Source organism: Protopterus annectens, chromosome 8.part0 (assembly GCF_019279795.1).
Source record: "Protopterus annectens isolate FY-2018-M chromosome 8.part0, PAN1.0, whole genome shotgun sequence".
NCBI classification, from domain to species: domain Eukaryota; kingdom Metazoa; phylum Chordata; order Ceratodontiformes; family Protopteridae; genus Protopterus; species Protopterus annectens.
The window spans coordinates 1,097,580,238-1,097,595,743 of record NC_056741.1 but is presented as its reverse complement, the minus strand read 5'-3'; the positions used below and the strand labels follow the sequence as shown (position 1 = coordinate 1,097,595,743).

At 38.1% G+C, this 15,506-nt stretch overlaps 1 protein-coding gene across 1 annotated transcript in view; it reads left to right on the top strand.

Annotated features, from left to right (window-relative positions):
- LOC122809253 (zinc finger protein 420-like) overlaps positions 1-15,506 on the top strand; it is a 227,286-nt gene that overhangs the window by 205,944 nt on the left and 5,836 nt on the right. The gene's annotated exons all lie outside the window — the stretch shown is intronic.

The following is a 15,506-nucleotide window of genomic DNA, read 5'->3' as shown; positions in this document are numbered from 1 at the left end:
CAACGAAGGCACGCCCATTCACGCATGTCTTTCGAATACCACTCGACCGCTGGGAGGACATGCAGACTACACACAGAAGGCGCTCCAGCCAAGAACTGAACAGGAGAACCTCTTGCTGTGAGGCGACAAAGCTACCGTTGCACCGTAAAACTCAAATGTGTCATTATTTAATAACAACCCTGAATGGTTTGCCAGTAAATCACAAATTTTATGAGGAACAGACCAAAAATATGAGTCAAAAATCTGGAAATTCTTTGAAAATCTATTCAGTTGAGAGGTATGCTTCAATGCAGTACTTTGCATTTCTTTGCAATGAACCTGAATTTGCCAGCTTTTTGCTCATGTGTTCAGCCTTTCCAGATATTTTGTTAGACTCCTCTCCCATCATCTTTGCTGCTTTTATCCTTGTGTCATCAACAAACAGACGGGCTGTTCTCTTAGATTTGTCTGAGACAAACACACAAAAGAGTACTGGGCCCAGGACACACCCCTGTAGTACTCCACTAGTCACTTCCCTAATTCCTGACATTTTTCTTCTCACCACAGGCATCTGTCTCTTACCATTCAGTCATGCTATTAATTCCTCAAGTCTTGGATCTGCTCCCAGCTACTGCATTTTTCCTAACAGCCTCTTGTGTGGGACAGAGTCAAATGCCTTGCTGAAGCCTCAGGAGACTGTGTTTACAAGTATTTCCCTGTCAGCAGTGGGAGGGTTGCATAATGGTTAAGGTGTTTACCTTATAAACACAAGGTGAAGGGTGTGATGATTTTCAGATGGGGTAAATGGTTAGGCTTAAAATGGCCCACAAAGGCAGTTAGCCTAGTACTAAGCTATGAGCCTAAGGATGTCCTGTAACCCCAGTCTTAAACTGGATCAGGTTTGATTGACAGATGCTTTTGCTTGTGATTCCATGTTGGTTTCTGCCTTGGAGATTGTTGTTTTCTAGAATGCTACTAGCCTTTTCCTCAGGAGTTGCTGATTGATTAGTAGACAAGTACCAATATTCATGTTCATACTGGCATTTCTGAATGGTGGTATAGAAATTCAGGAGTAAGACACTTCAGCACTTTGTGTGTGGTATAAGTTGTCAAATGTAGCAAGTGATTTGCTACAGTTTTTGAATATAGGAAAAAAGTTTTTCTTTTAGTCCTGAACTTCGATTTGAGAGGTATAGAATTGGAGCTGGCTTGCTCCTGATGACCTGATGTTAGGAGCAACAGATAAGAGAATGGACTTTTTTTTTGCTCTTCAACCTAGAGTTGAGGGGTACAGATCAGGAAAAATGGACCTGGCTTTCACTGACAGCTAGATGTTTTTTTCTTTTCTTTTCTGCTCCTCAGCTTAGATTTCAGGGGGACCAGACTGGGGAACAGCACCATGATTTAGATGGGCAGGATACATTTCTGACTTAAGCAAAGTTTTCATTCAGTAAATCTGCTTTTCCCCAGTCTTCTGTGATCTTCTTCCTATCTCTGCTCAGCCTGTCCATCTTTCTCCCTCCATTCCTTTTCTATGCTTACAAAAAGTCTGTGGTTCCCTTCTTGATCACTACTGCTAACTCCTTTTCTAGCTTTAGCCTTTACTGCCTTTATCATAATTGTTGCATTTTTATTACTAGTTTCTTTGGATTTATCTTCTGCACTTCTCCACCCACTCATTTCTACCTCTTCTAGGCTCCATTTTTTGCTCTAATGGTTAGCCTTACGTTCGTATGTAGCCACAATGGCTTCTTTACTTTTTGCATTTTTGCCTCTTCCTTTCACCCCTGTTCATAGTCTCGAGCACCCCATTCCCATAGCTCCATAAATATGCTCCCACTCTCAACTCAGTCGTCATCACTTCCCATATACCAACATAATCCTCTCTTATAAAGTTCCACATTATTGTCTTTGTTTATTTTAACCCTTCCTGTACCCTGAACCCTGCAGTGACATAATCATTGTTGTCTAATGGTGCTAACTTAGACATCAATGGCATCTCGTACACTGGTATTTCTTTTACAGTAATACGTCAGTTGGCTGGACCATTCATGGTTGAAGACCTTCCTCAGCCACTGCTCCATCTTGGTTATACAGCATGTAATATCACATAATGCTCCTGTCAGATTCAGATCCATCATGGCTACCAAGAAAAAAACAGATCATGGCTGCTGGAGTGCTTTGAGACATATGTTCCTGAGTTGGAGTCTTCTAGTTGTGTGATATTTTATTATAATGATGATTCTGGTGTCGATTCTGTTTACTGGGTAAAGGAATAGGCAGGATATGTATTCTGATGTTACAAATGTAAACTGTTTTATGTTTTAGTAGGTTTTCTTCATGGGCTCCTGTTATTGTATAGTTTCGCAGTTCTTTTTCATTTTGAGTTTGAGAATTTTTACTATTTTTTTTTTACACGTTTAATTGTGAGGCTCACTCCCTTCCCTTTTGAGACAGGATTTCATTTATGTGATCTAATGGTTACAGCTACTTTTTTGTATGGCTTTATGTGGGAATAAGGTATTTGATGTGTTTTTTTTTAATGTTTAAAGAATTTTATGTGCGTTAATATTATCGTTTGTATTTTACAGTAGATGATTTGTGCTTTATTTTTAAGTTGAGGTGGTTGCAGTGATTGTGGTCTTGAGCAATTTGATGTCGTTTCTGTATATTAGTGGTTTTTGGTGTTTTTTGTGTTTTATTTAATGGGTTTGGACTTGGGGCAATGCATTATGTGTTGAGGTTATGTTTTTCTGCTTAGTGTGATCATGTCTGTTATATTTGACTGCTTAGGGTTAATTGTATTTGTTAATAAGTGTGAATTAGGCCCGTTTGTTGATGAAGTAGGAAATTGAGGCTAGACTGTTGATGACATGGTAAAGCATAGAAATCTGTTGTCATGATGACACAGGTAGAATAACTATGCATACTATCTTGTAGCCTATGCCATGTGCATTTTTATCTTACTCTTTATCAGGTCTGGGTCAGACCAGATATGAAGAAAGAGCAATTACGTGCTTTGACATATTATCTAGTATTCAAGTTTAAAATAATCTTGTTTTCACAAATAATATACCAGATAACAGTATGGCAGACATTATAAAATACTTATAGTACAAGATGTATTAAGTATGTGTTAGAAGACCCCTACATATTCCATAGGTTCATAGATTCATAGGAAGTTACTAGGTTAATGGCCCAGGAGCCCTTACAAGACTAGCCATATTTATCCCGAGTTGTCCCAAGTCAGTAGTTAGGTGACCAAAGTTCGCAAAGGTATGAGTCTATGGTAATTAATACCAACTGCCTCTATCCATGAGGGACATGGGTGCCACCCCAGGAGTGAATTTATTGTCACCCATCCTTTAATCTAGGTTGCGTTTGAAGAGAGTCAGGGAGGGGCTCTGGTTCATATGAATGGGTAGCTTGTTCCAGAGAAGGGGTAATCTCTAGGAGATGTATCTATCTCTTCAGCATGATTTGTTCATATCAGAGGCTATGTTATGTTCCCTGGAATGAGTGATGGTCATGCAGTTTGATTTACGAATATGTAGCATTTCCATTTGGGCTGGGTCAGATGCTGCCATTTAAGCTAAGTACAGGTCTCCCTTTAGCAGCCTGTCGGAGACAGTATAGAGTGACAGGGCTTTCAGTCTTTCCACCTAAAACTTATTTTGTGCACCCTTTATTTTCTTGGTGAGAAACCTCTGTGGTCTCTCCAGCAGTTGCAGGTGTCTGGTGAGATACATAAAAAAGGGAGTACTGTACTCAATTATTGGTCTGATGAGGGCCAAGTGTAATGGAATTATAACAACCTTAGATCTAGATGCAATGCCTTTACTTTTGAGATGTGCCACATAGAAAGATTTCCTCACCAATGTGGATACATGGTGGCCAAAAGTCAGATTGCTAGCAACTTGAGTATATGCCTGTCAACCTCTTAGTGCAAGAAATCTGGACAAAGCCACAAATAATGGGGAACAAAGGCCCAAAAATAGGGACACTTTTTAAATACTGCCCTTACAAACTTAGAAAGTTGATAGAATAACAGGTTTTGCATTATCATGAATTTTCTAAAGGATATGAAGTCTGAAATTCAATTGTCTGCCATTATTTTCTGACTTAAGTCCTCAATGAATTGCCAGGAAACCACAATTTTATGAGAACTATAACAAAAATATGGGGCAAAAATCTGGACAGTTGAGAGGTATGCCTGAGTTATTGTAATTAGCAGGGGTATTAGCTTTCCCAAAGGGGATAGTGCATATTTTTTGCATTTAGCTTCAGTCCATGGCTTTGGCACCAATCATTTGTCTACATTAACCCTTTCTGCAGTATATTAGCATTGCTGGGGGACTCAGTGATTGCTCCCAATTTGCAGTCATTAGTGAACTTGGTCAGCCACAGGCTGTCCACATTTGCCTGAACTTCTGAGAAATAAATTCCAAACAGTAAAAGGCCCAGCATAGAACCCTGTGGTACACCACTGGTGACTGGTCTTTTGCTAGACATGAAGTCACCCACTTTGACAGTATGTTTCCTGTTGATGAGATAGTTGTTTACCCATCTAGTGACATAGGAGTTAATTCCCAGTTTGGAGAGTTTCTCTATACTGCCTAAGTAGTGGATTGTATCAGATGCCTTGGCTAAGTCAAGGTAGGTGGTATGTATCATCTTTTCCTCATCCAGGGCCTCGGTGACCCTCTTGAAGAAGTCAATCAGGTTTAACAGACATGATCTACCCTTAACAAATTCGAACTGGGTTGGGTCCAGAGGCTAGTCAAGCTTAAGGGTATATAATTCCCAGGGTTGGTTGATGGTCCTCCTTTGTGCAGAGGGATTACTGTTGCTGTCCTCCATTCTGCTGGAACATAGCTAGTCTGCAGGCTGTGGTTAAACAGGGACCCAAGTGGATCTACTAGGTCATTTTTAAGTTGTTTAAAAGGCAACTTGGGATGTTGTCTAGTCCCATTGATGCCGTATATTTGGCCTTGGAGTGCACAGCGATGACCTACTCTCTTAAGATAATAAGTTGAGGCATGGTGGCAGGTATACTTTCAGGGATGACTGGTGGGGATGGGGGTGAAGTTTGCTCCAAATCTGTCAACTAGCAGATTGTCCATTACCTCCAGTTGAGTATGGGTGGTGCCATCCACAACTAGTTCAGCCCATAGGTGGGTATTCCCCTTTAGATTTCGGACATAGTTAAAGAATGCTTTGTGATTATCCTTCACTAGGGAAGCTGTTTTCGCTTCATAATTAGCTTTGGGAGACTTGACAAGGTCTCTAATTTGTTTTAGATTAGAGAGGGAGTTCTTCCTCTGCTGAGCCAGTTCTCTCCTGTTTTTGGGAATTAGTTTCTTTCTTTTGTTGTGTAGCCTCTTTATACTAAGGGTCCACCAGGGTGGCTTGTTTTTCCGGCAAGATCTGGTTTTAATCTGGTCAAGTACAACCGATTCTATACAACTGCATAACTCATTACAGCTGAGCACCTCTCTAGGTGTTTCTGCAGTTACCTCCTACAGACACCTCTAGGTATCAAATATTGCTTGTTCATATTTGCATTAATAATTCCAAAATTATGCTACATACAAGGTATCAGAATATTTTATCTTATAGCATATCTGATGTTAAACCTCTGTCTAATACAGTTAAAGAGAAATCGAATATTACTTGTATATTGTTTACTTGCATTGTAATAATTTTCATATTTCTCTAAATATCTCAACAGTCGGATAACCCAGACAGAACTGCATGGCCTCATATGAAAGCTCACAGCTGTATAAAGAAAATTCTGCTGGCAGTATGTGTCTTACTTGAATGGTTAATGAGATATCATGAGCTGTTTATACAACATTACAAAAGTAATATTCACTGCCTTTATTTTGACTTATAAAATCCAGTTTAAAGCATGAAACCGAATAAATGCCACTAATATAAAGGTTAATTTATCCTGAATAGTTTGCCATTTACAGTTTTCTAGTAACACTTATGGTTCCAGAGATACACCTATTTGTTTGAACTGAAAGGTGATAATTTCATTTTTTAAAGGCTCAGGACATACCCACTATGAATTAAAAATAAACACTCAAAAGTGCTGTACTGGAGGGAATGAGTTAAGTGGTTATACAGGATGCTGGTGTACACCTCTGCATAGGAGTCTGTGCTCAAAGGGGCTTTGAAACTTCTTATATCATCGCTTAGTAGGAGGTAGCTTGTTTTGGAAAAATTCTTAAGCATTTTTGAGCTTGATGGGGTATCTGGCCTTATAATTACATTGAAAGAGACTGATTTATGGTCAGATCTTACCAGGGAGGATATCAGATGGTGGGAGGGGTGCAATGTTCTTCCATGTCAGTGAGTACTATGATTTGATGATGGTAGGATAATTAATTAATTAATTAATTAATTAATTAATTAATTAATTAATTAATTAAAGTTTGATGACCGGGGAAGTCCACTGGGCCATAATGAGCCCATTTTCAGTGGAGGCCTGGGGAGAAAAGCTTACAATGATTAAATGTTGCAAAAACACACAATAGTATGTACAGAAGGTTTAAAATACAACATATTTACAAAGATGTACAGCCAACAAAAACAGAACAGTGAAAAACCAGTAAAGCAGGCAATCCAAATCCTCGGAACCAGTGGAAAGTTTGTAAACGTATTTTAATAGAAACGTTTTCGCTCTTAGCCAAAGCAGGAGCTTCATCAGACAACAGTAAAAAAGCGCCAATTCACTTTTAAATAAAACAAACCGTGATGTCATATCCTTGACAACGGTGAAGTTAAAAACAGATGTTTACATTTTTCAAAATGATGCCTTGGCGCCATTTCTCAGCCTAATTTAACCAGGAAAAAGTCGCCAAAGCGTTTCCACCAATTTAAATCTATATAAAAACTTAATAATTCATAAATAGCATACATCTAATTACAACCTAGACAAGGCATTTTTATAAAACATACATTTAATAAAGCACACATTGTGCCTTTAGATCCAAAATTTCAAAGGTTTAAAAGTAGTTAAAAACCTTGGATATTTTATCCCTTATTTATCTGCTAATCACAAACCGCTTCATAGGTGAATGCTAGATATCATGTACCCTGAGAAAAAACTAGGGCAATGTAAACCTTAAGCATGACAAATTAAGGAAGATTTCTTTGAGGAATTTTTCAGAAATCCTGACCCCTTGAACCAATAAGTGCCACCCAGACCACATTGGTGTGTTTAACACATGCCAACCATCGAAAACATACCCTTACTTTTGAATTTAGTCAACAGTCCTAATTCCTAAGATAGCTTTTATATTTTAGGATCACAGAGATGTTACACATTTTGTTTAGGCCGGGTGGGGAAAAAGCATTTAATAATAGCTGCCATTCCAATTCTTTTAGTTCGAGTAAAAGCGTTTGGGGACCACCTCTGATGCCAACCTTTACTACATCAATCCCCATAAATGAAAAACTATGTCCAATGTTCTCTAGGACATGTTTTGAAAGGGCGTTGTCAGTTTTTTTATTTTTAATAGCATAATTATGTTGGTAAACATGGTCTCGCAATCTGCGGTCCGTTTTACCAACATAAAAAGCCTGACAACAATTGCAAAATGCAATGTAGATTACTGATCTAGAATCGCAAATGATCTTGTGTCTAATGTAATATTTTTCACCTCTAATCATGAAGGAATTCCCAGTTTAATTACAAAACCCACAGGCAAAAGTTCCAGTTTGTCTCGATAAATTAGGGCATGAATCCCTTGTTTGTAAAAATTCCTTCAAGTTTTTACCCCTTTTGAAAACAAATCCGGGAGCTGTACCCAAAATTTCAAGAAGGTGGGCGTTGTTGACAATAAACTCCCAGTTTTTCTTAACAATACAACACATGCTATGAACATGTTTGTTGTGGGTCAAAATAAACCTACTTTTAAAGTCAAGGGGTGGAAGGGGGGGACCTTTGTCCATGCTGTTTTGTTCCAACAATTGGTTTCTATCATTTATGTTGAAATCTGTTTCAAGTTCCACGGTCATTTCGAGATTAACACATGAAACATTTTGTAATAATGGTTTATAAAATCCTGAAATTCTCTTAAAGGTTGTCTCCTCGATTAAGTCATCCAAAAGTTCCAAAGGGTAACCTCTGTTTTGGAACATGCTTTTAAGGATGGCACACTCTTCTTCAAAGTCAATAAGTGTACTACACATACGTGTAGCTCTCACTAATTGACCTTTAAAGATAGATTTCTTTTGTTTCCAAGGGTGGTTGCTGGTGAAGTGGAGAAACGCATTGCAATAAGTATTTTTCCTAAAGATCTTAGAACGGAAACAATTGTTTTCAACATCTTTAATCAGTTTGACATCTAGGTAATCAATCTCACTAGTTGAATAATGGTGAGTAAATGTCAAAAAGGTACATGATTCATTCATATACTGCAATAAGTTGGTGACAGTATCTAAGTTCCCTTCTATAAGAACAAATGCGTCATCCAAAAACCGAGTGTAATATTTTGAACACTCTTTAAATAATGGGTGTTCAAATAAACAGTTTTTTTCCCAGTAAGCAACCACAAGGTTCGCCACGCTCCCTCCACATGGCGAACCCATAGCAATACCCTTTTTCTGTAAGTAGTGTTGATTATTAAAAATGAAAAAATTAGATGACAAAATAATTTCAAGGAGAGTGGTAACAACCTCAATCTCATCTTTTGGTGCACCTAAGTCAACCAACATAAGTTCTACCCATTCCACAGCTTCAAGGTGTGGTATGGACGTGTATAAGTGCATAGGTGGATCCTCCAAGTTTTTGTCAATATAACAGAATCAATGGTTATTTCAGAGATCTGTTTATTGAAGGGAAGATCGACTTTGACACCTTCAATTTTATCAACATCTCCTTCCCGAGGGTCCCAACTATGTTTGGGATCCCCAAAATTCACAAAAACTTGGAGGATCCACCTATGCGGGCCCTAGTGGATGGAAGATGTTGCATCACTCATCCAAGTGCAAAAGTGGTTGATTATATCATAAGTAAATATCTTAAAGCACTCCCCCAGATCTGTAAGGACTCGTGGTCTTTCCTAAGTTCTATCAACAATATCTTGTTCAGCCCTTCCTGCAGTTTTCTTACCATCGATGTGGTGGACTTATACACGTCCATACCACACCTTGAAGCTGTGGAATGGGTAGAACTTATGTTGGTTGACTTAGGTGCACCAAAAGATGAGATTGAGGTTGTTACCACTCTCCTTGAAATTATTTTGTCATCTAATTTTTTCATTTTTAATAATCAACACTACTTACAGAAAAAGGGTATTGCTATGGGTTCGCCATGTGGAGGGAGCGTGGCGAACCTTGTGGTTGCTTACTGGGAAAAAACCTGTTTATTTGAACATCCATTATTTAAAGAGTGTTCAAAATATTACACTCGGTTTTTGGATGACGCATTTGTTCTTATAGAAGGGAACTTAGATACTGTCACCAACTTATTGCAGTATATGAATGAATCATGTACCTTTTTGACATTTACTCACCATTATTCAACTAGTGAGATTGATTACCTAGATGTCAAACTGATTAAAGATGTTGAAAACAATTGTTTCCGTTCTAAGATCTTTAGGAAAAATACTTATTGCAATGCGTTTCTCCACTTCACCAGCAACCACCCTTGGAAACAAAAGAAATCTATCTTTAAAGGTCAATTAGTGAGAGCTACACGTATGTGTAGTACACTTATTGACTTTGAAGAAGAGTGTGCCATCCTTAAAAGCATGTTCCAAAACAGAGGTTACCCTTTGGAACTTTTGGATGACTTAATCGAGGAGACAACCTTTAAGAGAATTTCAGGATTTTATAAACCATTATTACAAAATGTTTCATGTGTTAATCTCGAAATGACCGTGGAACTTGAAACAGATTTCAACATAAATGATAGAAACCAATTGTTGGACAAAACAGCATGGACAAAGGTCCCCCCCTTCCACCCCTTGACTTTAAAAGTAGGTTTATTTTGACCCACAACAAACATGTTCATAGCATGTGTTGTATTGTTAAGAAAAACTGGGAGTTTATTGTCAACAACGCCCACCTTCTTGAAATTTTGGGTACAGCTCCTGGATTTGTTTTCAAAAGGGGTAAAAACTTGAAGGAATTTTTACAAACAAGGGATTCATGCCCTAATTTATCGAGACAAACTGGAACTTTTGCCTGTGGGTTTTGTAATTGGTGTAGGTTAATAAAAACTGGGAATTCCTTCATGATTAGAGGTGAAAAATATTACATTAGACACAAGATCATTTGCGATTCTAGATCAGTAATCTACATTGCATTTTGCAATTGTTGTCAGGCTTTTTATGTTGGTAAAACGGACCGCAGATTGCGAGACCGTGTTTACCAACATAATTATGCTATTAAAAATAAAAAAACTGACAACGCCCTTTCAAAACATGTCCTAGAGAACATTGGACATAGTTTTTCATTTATGGGGATTGATGTAGTAAAGGTTGGCATCAGAGGTGGTCCCCAAACGCTTAACTAAAAGAATTGGAATGGCAGCTATTATTAAATGCTTTTTCCCCACCCGGCCTAAACAAAATGTGTAACATCTCTGTGATCCTAAAATATAAAAGCTATCTTAGGAATTAGGACTGTTGACTAAATTCAAAAGTAAGGGTATGTTTTCGATGGTTGGCATGTGTTAAACACACCAATGTGGTCTGGGTGGCACTTATTGGTTCAAGGGGTCAGGATTTCTGAAAAATTCCTCAAAGAAATCTTCCTTAATTTGTCATGCTTAAGGTTTACATTGCCCTAGTTTTTTCTCAGGGTACATGATATCTAGCATTCACCTATGAAGCGGTTTGGGATTAGCAGATAAATAAGGGATAAAATATCCAAGGTTTTTAACTACTTTTAAACCTTTGAAATTTTGGATCTAAAGGCACAATGTGTGCTTTATTAAATGTATGTTTTATAAAAATGCCTTGTCTAGGTTGTAATTAGATGTATGCTATTTATGAATTATTAAGTTTTATATAGATTTAAATTGGTGGAAACGCTTTTTCCTGGTTAAATTAGGCTGAGAAATGGCGCCAAGGCATCATTTTGAAAAATGTAAACATCTGTTTTTAACTTCACCGTTGTCAAGGATATGACATCACGGTTTGTTTTATTTAAAAGTGAATTGGCGCTTTTTTACTGTTGTCTGATGAAGCTCCTGCTTTGGCTAAGAGCGAAAACGTTTCTATTAAAATACGTTTACAAACTTTCCACTGGTTCCGAGGATTTGGATTGCCTGCTTTACTGGTTTTTCAATATTTACAAAGATAAACAATTGGTCATGAGATCATAGAGTACATACCGACAATGGCTGCTAGCTCTTAGGAGCTAGGTAGGGTGTTCATTTATAGGAAACCTAGACATTTTGTCAGAGATCTTAGCAAGGACATTTGTAAAACATACAACTTCTAGAAGCAGTAGTTGTGATTTAATGACTAGATTTCAGTGCAGAGTAATAAAAGGGGTGGTTTACAGGGGTTTATGTTGGAGCGTGACATGGGCATTCTCATTTTGATGATAGTTGAGAGAAAAGCTGTGATTTGAATTTCATATGTAAGGTGTTGGGCTGTATGGTAAGTGACTCCAGTAAGTCCAGATGGTATGCTTTTTTTGATGTGGTAGGGGATTTTGCTTATGGTTAATTGGACATGGAGTAGCTCGAGAGAGTCATACTGTTTGACCAGTCTCGAGGTGTACTTATCCTTAATGAAGATGGATACACCTCCTCCTTCGGTTGTTTCTTGCTCAGTTTGTGGTCTGAATGTGTGGAAGGCATTGCAGCCCTGCACAGCCAGGGAGCATTTCCGCGACTTTGAACCATATCTTGCTGACTGCACAGACATCAGCATCTGCCAAGCTGAAGAGTCCTTCCAGGAAGTGCGGTTTCTTGTTTAGACTCCTAGCATTAGGCAGCAGTACTTTGAGTTTATCTAGAGGGGATTTTGTTATGCTGGGAGGTGAGTTATTTTGACACTGCCTAAAAAAGGCACAGTAGGGGTGGCTAGTGCCTTTGTAAGTATCTGAAAGTCTAGAGGAGACAGGTGCAGACCATCTCTGGCAAAGCAGTGTGACCTGTCGACCATGTCTTCCTAGACTGACAGATACTGGATCCCCTTGGAATGATACCAGAAGCTAAGACAATTGTTAAAGTCAATAATTTTTTGTTTGTATTGTGGCATCATCTATGGAGAAGATAGAATGCTACTTAAAGCTAGGCATATACCTGCCTGTGATACATAATCTTAAAGCTCAGTCATGTCTCTTTTCATATAGAAAAGAGAGGTACATCTCAACTCATTCACCCCCCACATGGACTACGACAGAGTCATGCTGGTACTTGTGGCTGAGTGACTTGAGTGCTTGAGTAACTTGATGGATCCTGGCACCTGACAGGCAGATAACAATAACCCGCTCCTTATCTAGACTGATGAAGGAAACATCTGTGTGTCTCACTGTAGAGTCTCCTATGAACAGTACATTGGGTTTTGTGGTGTTACGCCTTATGGGCTTATTTGTTGAAACACTGTTGTGTGTTATCATGTGTTGTGGTTGTTTTTGCATTGTTGTGTGTGTAAGTGGCTCCTGAAGGAACAGTTTGGGAGGCCTCTGGTCTTTTAGTGAGTTGCTAGTGAGTATCTCCGCATATGTCGGTTAATGTGTCCTTATTTAGTGTGGGAAGTGTTTGTGTGTGTGTGTGTGTGTATATGTGTGTGTGTGTGTGTGTGTGTGTGTGTGTGTGTGTGTGTGTGTGTGTGTGTGTGTGTGTGTGTGTGTGTGTGTGTGTGCGCTGACAACCTGTTTGCCATTCGATTTGTCCTTATGTGAGAATCTTGCCTCCAGTTTCATAGTATAACTACATCTCCCACATAAAGTATTTGTTTCAGTATACATGAGATAATTGTCACATTGTCTCTGGATGCCCATGTCCATCAGGCTGGCCAGAGAAATGATGGGCAACTACCCATCAGTGATACAGGTTTTATTAAGGTTTCACTCGGGAATCGTGGCACGCCATTATTTGGACCCCAAAACTTGGTAAAAAACGAATAATTCGGTACAGTTGGAAGGTATGGTGTTGGTAGCTGAGAAACTATAAGAGGAACCTATACAATGTGTAGGCTAAGGTTGACCAGTAAAGCAACACTGCTCACTGCCCAACTGATTTGCTCCTAGTGCAGCAGAAAAGCTTGGGAGGGCTAGGATAAAAATAATCTGCAAGGCTTTTGTGTCTATATAGGGCCCTGCCACCCACTGCTGTGTGGAGAGCAGCATCGCACAAATGCACAAATGTGAGGCTTAACTACACGCAAAAAGTTTTAAGCTAACTACCAATCAGGAAAGCACACAGTAAGCCTTCCACCAGCAAGCCCAACTAAAACAGGTTAGGTCAGCTCACTTCTGCCACAAGAGTGCAGAAAAAACTTTCTTAATGTAAAATGGCTGGTTTGGAGCCCAAGTGTAAAAAGACCACACAATCTAGCTACAACAGCTCTAGAACTATCAGCTACAATGTAATACTTAAAGCAGCAGTAGACAGTGCAGTTGCTTTTTTTTTTTTTTTTAAGTAGGCTTAGGTTTTCTAACTGACTTCAAATGAGTGCAATTATATACTATTTCTTTTGTGTAACAGTACTAACTGTTGTAATAAGTGGGAATAAGTTATTTAAATAAGTAGGCTTTTGTGAATGGCACAGAGATTTATGTTTGTCTAGGATGGGTTTTTGGGTGATATTTTTACATTTGTTTCATTTTTCTATCTTTTTATTGGTTAGTGGTAAGAGTTTTGGGTAAGGAAGGAGGACATGCCTCTCAACTTCTTAGTGCAAGAAATCTGGACAAAGTCTAAAACAATGGGGGACAAAGCACTAAAACTAGGGGCATCTTTTAAATATTGTACTTATAAACTTAGAAAGTTGCTAGAATAACAGGATTTGTGTTAGCATGCATTTTCTGAAGGACGTGAAGTCTGAAACTCAAATGTATGTCATTATTTAGTGACTTCAATCCTCAGCTATTTGCCAGAAAAGTACAGATTTTAGGAGGAACACACCAAAATATGAGGCAAAAATCTGGCCATTCTGCGAAAATCTGTGCAGTTGAGAAGTATGGTATTGAACCATCAGGGAAGGTGTGGGTCAGGAGATAGTCTTTTTCTACTAAGGAATAATTGTGTTTATTTTAGTTGATTGTTTCTACTTTTTGTGCTAGAGTTTGTTGAAGTTATGAATTAGGCTGTGTAGGGATATTCATTTCTGGAGTGTGTGTTAAGCTATGCACTTGTATACTGAAGGTTTGGGGGACAGAATAAATGTTTTTGGCAGAGTCAGTAGATAGAGCTGAGGTCTTCAGTCAAGACCTCAGCTGTAAGAATGCTTTGAAAGATGTATTAATGAACTAGATTTTTCATTTTACAAGCATGTATATTTTATTTATTGTGAACTTTATTTAGGTATGTATGCATGTATGTATGTATATGTATGTTTCTGTTTTTAGTGCAGTGCCAGGGTTTGGTGTGTTTATGTTTATTTGGAGGAATATATGATTAGGATATGTATGTTTCAAAGCTGTAAATGTAATATGTTGTTAGTTTTTTAACTGGATTTCTTTTTTGGTTCCTGCATGAACACCACAGCATGGGTAGCTTAAGTTTTACTTTAGTACTTGATATGTGTTACTGTTTTTTGTGTCTTTAGTTCTTTCTTCCTTTTATGTGTACTTTTTTAATATGGGAATGTCAGTTCTTTCTGTTTTTGCATTGGATTTTCTTTCAGGCTTTCTTAGTGTTGCAGCTTCCATTTTATATGACTTTGTGTAGATTAGGTGAGTGACTTTTTTGCAATTTAGTGTAATTTTAATGTTTAAATGTTATTTTAGAATCGATACTGTGTAGCTAGGTATATTTTACTTTTGGGGGGGGTTCTTTCGCAATCTTAGTTAACTTATGCATTTTAGATATCTTTTATAATCTAGTGTTTTTAATGCTGTTGCTTGCAATTTTCCTTAATAGTTTTGGACTTAGAGCAGTGTTTTATATGTTTAATTGTTATGTTTCTGTATTAATATGGTTATTGCAAATGACTGTCTTTGTTAGTTAGTGTTAATTGGGTCTGGCTGCTAATGATGCAAGTGGAATGGCGATAAACTGTTGACTTGGTGATGTGAGCAAAGAGGTAATAAATGTTTGATGGCACAGGTGGAGTGCTAATAGGTTCATAGATTAGTACTAGGCTAACTGCCCTTGTGGGCTATTTTAAGCGTAGCCAATTACCCCATGTGAGAATCAAATCCTGTACCTTGTGTCTATAAAGTAAACACCTTAACCATTATGGCAACCTAATAAAATTAATTATCTTTTGCAGTAGGACAGGTATGCATATTAATCATTTCTATGAAACCCATGTGGCATTGCCAATTGTTAGGATAACTAGTCACACACGCACACACACATATACACCACACACATTTTGGGTGTAGAA